Here is a 7,645-nt window from a genome sequence, read left to right on the forward strand (position 1 = left end):
ATTTCCCCTTCTCACTGCATCCATTTTTCCCTTACCCATTTGTGCCATATTTGTCTTTCTCGCTGGCCATCTTTCCCTAACCATGCAGTGACATATTTATTTTTCTTAATTATTTATTGTTTATTTATTAATGTGTTAACAGCTTAACATAAGCTTTTCACATATTAATCAATAAAACACTTTAAAGAATAAAATTCTATATGGATAAAAAAGGATAATATCATTAATACAATATAATCATTGAAGAAGATTTTTCTTAATGCCCCGGTCTGTCCCTTACCTAGTAGTGACATATTGGTCTTTCTCACTGCCCAATCTTTCCCTTAACCAGGAACGCCATATTTGTCTTCCTTGCTGCCCCATCTTTCCCTTAGCCAGCAGTGCCATATTTCCCCTTCTCAATGCATCCATATCTTCCTTACCCAGCAGTGCCATATTTACCTTCCTCAATGCATCCATATCTTCCTTACCCAGCATTGACATATGTGTCCTTCTCAATACACCATCTTTCCCTTACCCAGCTGTGACATATTTGACTTTCTCACTGCCCATCTTTCCCTAACCATGCAGTGGCATATGTGTCTTTCTCAATGCCTGGTCTTTCCCTTGCCCAGCAGTGCCATGTTTGTCTTTCTCGCTGCCCCATTTTTCCCTTACCCAGCAGTGATGTATTGGTGTTTCTTGCTGCCCATTTTCCCTTACCCAGTAGTGACATATGTATCTTTATAAATGCCCAGGTCTGTCCCTTACCTAGCAGTGACATGTGACTTTCTTGTTGCCCATCTTTCCTTTACCCTGCAGTGCCATGTTTGTCTTTCTTGCTCCCTCATCTCTTCCTTACCCAGCAGGGATATAGTCTCGCTGCCCCATTCTCCCTTACCTAGTAGTGATATATTTATCTTTCTAAATGCCCCAGTCTGTCCCTTACCTAGCAGTGATATATTTTTATTTCTCACTGCTTGATCTTTCCCTTGCCCAGCAGTGACATTTGACTTGCTCGCTGCCCATCTTTCCCTTACACTGCAGTGACATATTTGTCTTTCTAGATGCCTCATCTCTCCGTTACCCAGCAGTGCGGTATTACACCTTAAGAATGCCCCTATCTTTCCCCTACCCAACAATGACATATTTGTACTTCTCAAGGTCCCCATATTTCCCTTACCCTGCAGTGTCATATTTGTCTTTCTCATGGCCCCCATATTTCCCTTACCCTGCAGTGTCATATTTGTCTTTCTCAAGGCCGCCATATTTCCCTTACCCTGCAGTGTCATATTTCTCTTTCTCAAGGCCCCCATATTTCCCTTACCCTGCAGTGCCATATTTCTCTTTCTCAAGGCCCCATATTTCCCTTACCCTGCAGTGTCATGTATCTCTTTCTCAAGGCCCTCAGCTTTCCCTTACCCTGCAGTGTCATATGTCTCTTTCTCAAGGCCCCCATCTTTCCCTTACCCTGCAGTGGCATAGTTGTCTTTCTCCAGGCCCATCGTTCCCTTACCCTGCAGTGGCATAGTTGTCTTTCTCAAGGCCCCATCTGTCCCTTACCCTGCAGTGGCATAGTTGTCTTTCTCAAGGCTCCATATTTCCCCTACCCTGCAGTGGCATAGTTGTCTTTCTCAAGGCCCCATCTGTCCCTTACCCTGCAGTGGCATAGTTGTCTTTCTCAAGGCTCCATATTTCCCCTACCCTGCAGTGGCATAGTTGTCTTTCTCAAGGCCCCATATTTCCCTTACCCTGCAGTGTCATATTTCTCTTTCTCAAGGCCCCCGTATTTCCCTTGCCCTGCAGTGTCATATTTCTCTTTCTCAAGGCCCCATATGTCTCTTACCCTGCAGTGTCATATGTCTCTTTCTCAAGGCCCCCATCTTCCCCTTACCCTGCAGTGGCATAGTTGTCTTTCTCAAGGCCCCATCTTTCCCTTACCCTGCAGTGGCATAGTTGTCTTTCTCAAGGCTCCATATTTCCCCTACCCTGCAGTGGCATAGTTGTCTTTCTCAAGGCCCCATATTTCCCTTACCCTGCAGTGTCATATTTCTCTTTCTCAAGGCCCCATATGTCCCTTACCCTGCAGTGTCATATGTCTCTTTCTCAAGGCCCCCATCTTCCCCTTACCCTGCAGTGGCATAGTTGTCTTTCTCACTGCCTGATGTCTCTCTTACTCAGCAGTGCTGTATTGCACCTTAGTAATGCCCCCTCTTTCCCTTACCCTGCAGTGGCATCGTTGTCGCCCTCACCCTGCAGGGTCATATTTGCGCCAGGATGTCTCCTGTTCAACACCCCATCTGCCCATCCGCTTCCGCTGCCAGCTTCCCCTATCCTGACTCATCCCCCTCGGGTCTCAAGGGGTAAGGGGGGGGGATAGTCCTCGATAGACCCCGGAGCCCCCGTGCTCTTAGTGGATTTTATGTCCTCCCGGCTGAATGCAGTCTGTGAAGTCTAGCAGCAGAGCGGTGCTGGCACAAGGTGGTAGCTCGGAGGGGGGAGGGGAAAGCTGTGGGGGCTAAGGGGGAAGACGGCGGGATCCCAGAATGCGATCTAACGTGGAGGGAATATTGGGTTGGTCCTCCTGGGTCGTGTCTTTGTTTTACAAGATGAGACGCGCCTCCAATTAAGTGTCTGTCAGCATCATCGATCTATTGATTAAAAGTCTACAACCTCCGGTGCTTACATAATCAGGAGAAGAAAGTCAAGCTGGGGGAGGGGAAACAACTACGGAAGAGCGCGAGGGTCAGAGTACACCTGGGTTCACGACTAGCGTGAGGCGGTGGTTTGCTGCTGCGGTCCAGAACTTCATTCGTGCTAATGATTGGTAGGAGTTCCGAGGTCCAAAGCATTCAATGGAAGCTAATCAAAACTACAACCCCCAGAATGCATCACTTGTTTAATGAAAGCTCAGAAGCGCAAAGGTGATTTCCCAGGACAGAGTCTTCTTGGCACCCTGGCTGGAGTCGGTGTGCCACCTCTGGAGCCATCTGAGTGTCTGATTTACTCACATCGGGATGAGAGTGAGAACACACTCGGACTGGAAAGGGGCTCGGCAGGCGACGGTCTCCTAGACTAAAATAATGACATGATTTAATGTAAGGACACGCACATTGACTAAAGGGCAGCAAATGAGGGGGGGAGACCTGCAGTTTAAAGCCAGGCACTGGTAGGTATTACAAAATACCTACAGCCTGTGCTTTTAGAAGAAAAAAAAAGGTATTTATTCAGATTTTGAAACCTTTTGCAGGAATCTCGCTGTTTGGCGAACTCATTGTTAATTTTAGCTTTTAAGAAACATATGTGGCCCACCAGACCCTTTGACTGAAATACACTGACCCCTGCGGTTACATACCCCTCCAACGCACCCCACCGCATCCTCCATCCCCCAGATTTTGACATGGAACCTGTAGGTTGAGCTAATATACCTCGCTCCCATATGGGCTGCTGAGATAGCTCAGTAGGGTCATGCACCCGCTAATATTGATATTGATATTTTATTTCTATTGCGCTCGTACACAAGTGTTTCAGAGCGCAACAAAGCAATGGAGGGGAACAGGGGAGAACTAAACAGTGGTCTTACTAGGCCCAGTGACATTGAGAAAGCCCAAGTGCATGTGAGAGGGGGAGGGGAAAAGTGCATGGAAGGGGGGAGAAGTGGAAAGTGCGAAGTAGAGGAGAAACAGATAAACAATAAATAAATAATAAAGGCAACAAACAGTGGTAATGCAGCCAGCAATTTGCAAGTGCTAGGTTTAAGGCAGCAGACAGGGTAGGTCAGATAAGTGCAGGAAGGAAAAGGGGCAGGTGTATAGCTACAAATACAAACCCCAGTGCAGGGGGTGGCCTGGAGGCAGTGCGGGAGGGTGGCAGGGTGAGCATGTACCTGGGCCCGGGGGACAGAGGGTGGTCAGGTGCACAGTGCCAAGTGAGAACAGATCAGCAGGGGAGAGAGGGAGCAAAGGCAGAAGAAAAGAGGAAGGTCTTGAGGTGCTTCCGGTACCGGAGATGGTTCTCCTCAAGTTTTAGAGTGGTAGGGAGGCTGTTCCAGAGGGAGGCCCCAGCTGAAGACAGAGAGATACCCCCAGCTTGTTTCTTTAAAAAACGACTGACCCTGTGGGATTTGGAGGTAGAGGAGCGAAGAGCTCGAGAGGGGAGTATTTGCGGAGGGATAGCTGAAGGTATTTTGGACCCAGGCCCCAGAAAGCCTTGTGGACAATGCAGAGGGTCTTGAATTTAATCCTTGCATCCACTGGGATACAATGGAGAGATTTCAGAGCTGGAGAGATACGATCCCAGGGCTTGAGGCCAAGGACAAGTCTTGCAGTCTTTTAATGCATTAGTTGCAGAGGGCAGAGAGTAGAGGCAGGTAGATTTAGAAAGAGGCTGTTACAATAGGCCAAGCTAGAGAGAACTAGAGCTTGGGATACCATGAGCTTCTGGGGGAAGGAGAGGAAAGGCAAAGTACTTCTGAGGAGGTGCAGTAGGAAATTTGACTTTTTAGAGACCTCAGAGATGTGGGCGGAGAAGGAAAGGGTGGAGTCAAAGATGACCCCGAGGTTCTTAGCCTCGCAGGTGGGCGTAGGAGGAGGGCCAAGGGAGGCCGGCCAGGGAGTGAGGAGAAAGGATGGTGAAGGTGTGCTGATGAGGAGGATCTCCGTCTTGCTGGCATTCATAGATCATGGTGGCACACCAATCTTAATGGCAGTTAGGAAATCAGAGATGAGAGAGGGAGAGGGGGTGGCAGAGGGCAGCCTGAAAATGAGTTGAGTGTTGTCAGCGTAGCAATGGAAATTTGAGCAGAAAGTGGCAATGCAGTGGGCGAGAGTTGCCAGGTATTGGTTGAAAAGCCAGGGCGAGAGGTTATACCCCTGGGGAACACCACAGGTAGAGAGGAAGATAGATGAAAGGAAGGATCCAAGTTGGCTCTGGGAGGATCGATCTGAGAGGAAAGAGGTAAGCCAGGCCACAGCCTGATTAGTGTTACCCAGGTTTTCACGGAGATGGTTGAGCAGGATGGTGTGGTTGACCGTGTTGAAGTCAGAAGAGAGATCGAGGAGGATGAGGAGATTTAGGTGAAACTTTCAGGCCAGAATTCTTCAACCGCTTACCCAGTTCTTCATTCCTTCCTTGTTGCTAAAATAAGGGCCACGTGTGTTAGAAAGCCTTCAGAGCAGCCATGCGCTACTGTTAGCGGGATGCAGTTGGGGGCTACTGTGAATTTTGTACGTGTCGCTTATATTTTGCCAACGGATGGTGTCGTTTTAGAATATTTTCATGTACAGGTCCTTAATACAAACCATCCACAGGCAGGCTGGCGTTACTAAAGCGTGCTTTCCCCTTCTTGTTATAACTCGTTCTAGCAGCTTGAGGTGGTAGGCAGCGCTTGCTACTGCAAGCTTTTGTGTGTCGTGGCACTGCGCTCACAGACACGTGTGCACTCACAGCAGCAACCTTTCTGTTACGTGGGCCTTATTCACAGAGCATTTTTCAACGGGATTGCACCATTATATCACACTTCTGTGAACCAGGACCATAAAACAACGCCAGCGCTGACTCAGCCTTTCAACCGGTTGCGGTCGATACAAGTCTCCCAGCTCGTGATTACGCCCCGTGAAAGAGCGCAGTTCATTGTGAGTGTTGCATGAGCGGCAAATTGCTTTTTTTTCTCTATATTTAAAAGAACCCGCACAGCCATAGGCCGGCCAAAGCCCGGAGGAACGGGGTAAGGTACATTAGGACAAGTGGGGCGTGGGGGTGACGTAAGAGTAGCATGCTTAAGGTTACCACAGAGCGAGTAGCAACGAAGGGCAGCCTTTTACCAGGAGAGACGAGGGCTTATCGAGTAACACACAGTTTGCATAGCACTATGACAGACACTGTAGATGAAACAGAGCTGGAGACTAAGCATAGCCCGCGCTGCTGCTTTAGACAGCACCGAGTGGCCTGGTGTCCCTCGGCTGCCATCAGTATTTTATAAGTAGCAGCACGCGCGCCTTGACAGTAGGGCGCTAGGCGCTGTGCGGGCCTGGGGTCCTGTTGACACCACATTAGGCATTAGGGAAAGGCTACATCGATGGGGGAGACACGCAAATGGGATGGCGGTGCAGTGGATTTTTTTATATCATACTACATATACAAAGAGAGCTGCCCAGAATCACACAATAATGTTGACAGCGCGTAGAAGCCGGTATTTCGACCCAAGTCTCTAGGAGCCTAAACCAGCATTTTAGGTACTATCCGACATCCCCACCTGGGTTCTAGCTATGTGACGAGGGGGCGGTGGAGATATGTAGCCTCTGACCCCCAAAGTCTTTAACACCCAAGCCCCCTCCGATGCAATGATGATACTTCCAGTGACCCTGACATGCGGGGGGGCGGGCATTGACCTCGCATCATGTGTCATATAAGCGGGCTTGATTTACAAAAACGTTTTTCAATGGGGAACATCGCATTGAAAAACTCTTTTGTAAATCAACCTCGCTAGGCGCTACACGGCCACGCCACTGGCAGCTGTGCGCTATACTGTTACTCCACTAAATGCTGCATGGCGCCGCCTGGGGGACCCTGCCATGTGCTCGGGAAGTGGTCCCACCTCCTGTCCGGACACATCACCTAGAAGTAAAGCGAACACACCTACTTGTTCAAAGTTTTGCGCCGACCCGTCCAGTGCGCCGTATTCTGCGCGGCGCAACCCTAGCGCTACAGCATCTTCCAGGGGGCTGTTCGCCCGTCGGCCTCTACTGGGTGCCGGGATCTTTACCCCATCGTGATAACCTTCTGGGTCCCCTAATGTCACGCGTGGGCTTGCCCCTGGGTCCTTCCACTCTTCCAGGTCGCTGCGCGGAGTCTGCGGCTCTTAGGTGGGGGCAGCTCTCCCTTCCCGCTGCGTTGCGCGCTGCCGCCTGCCCCTTTCCGTGTAGAACGCATGCATTCTCCAGCAGACACATCTATTTAAAGGGGGAGGAGTGCGAGGGGAGCGCTCATGTGATCAGGGGCATCGCCTGGGCAGAACGAGAGGGGGCGAGGGCGACGGTGGGAGGGGGTGGACCCGCGCTGGAAACACCCCCGGTCGGGGGGCTGCGGCGCTATTGGTCTGGCAGAGCGGCAGCTGCAATGTGTGAGTTATTTGCACAGCGCCGAATCCCTCGAGCAACCTGCCCGCTTCTGATGCTGCGCTTCAAGGGAGCTCCCCACCACGACCTTCCTCCCCTCCCCCCAGCAAGGAACAGCAGTCATGTCCACGCCATCAATGCGCCTCTCGGGGGTTGCTTCAGACGTAGCTCCAGCACCCAGAAACTCCCAGAAATCGCAACATGCTAAAATGCGGTGCCATCAATCGCAGCCCCCTCTTTTTATTCTGTTATGTGGTTTCCTCTAACTGGCTATGCTCCCTTCCCCCACCCCTGGGACGCCCCACGCTCTGCAGCCACTGAAAATAAAAGATATAGACCTTGGGGCAAAGGGGTCTAGTCCCCCTGAACTGCTACTGCTCAGACTATATTGGGGCTCTCTCCGCAGATCTGATCCCACACCCTCATGCCTTGGCACAACCCTAGCACCCGGCCCCCTCAAACTTTCTCTGCTTGTGTCTGCTGGCACTGCCTCTCGGGTCCTCTCTGGGTTCCCCTTAAAAGTACAAAAGGTGGTTCTTGCACTCGTTATT

The 7,645-nt window shown here is 50.5% G+C and overlaps 1 protein-coding gene across 2 annotated transcripts in view; it reads right to left on the minus strand.

Annotated features, from left to right (window-relative positions):
• KCNJ5 (potassium inwardly rectifying channel subfamily J member 5) overlaps positions 1–6,915 on the minus strand; it is a 168,485-nt gene extending 161,570 nt beyond the window's left edge. The window contains exon 1 of one of the 2 annotated variants that reach the window (XM_069614170.1): positions 6,620–6,915. The gene's annotated coding sequence lies outside the window, so the exon portion shown is untranslated. Of the gene's footprint in view, positions 1–6,615 lie in introns of both variants that reach the window. The other variant, XM_069614171.1, reaches the window with a different exon arrangement.
• Between the last annotated feature and the right edge of the window lie 730 nt (positions 6,916–7,645).

Source organism: Ambystoma mexicanum, chromosome 9 (genome assembly GCF_040938575.1).
Source record: "Ambystoma mexicanum isolate Mex_15411 chromosome 9, UKY_AmexF1_1, whole genome shotgun sequence".
NCBI classification, from domain to species: domain Eukaryota; kingdom Metazoa; phylum Chordata; class Amphibia; order Caudata; family Ambystomatidae; genus Ambystoma; species Ambystoma mexicanum.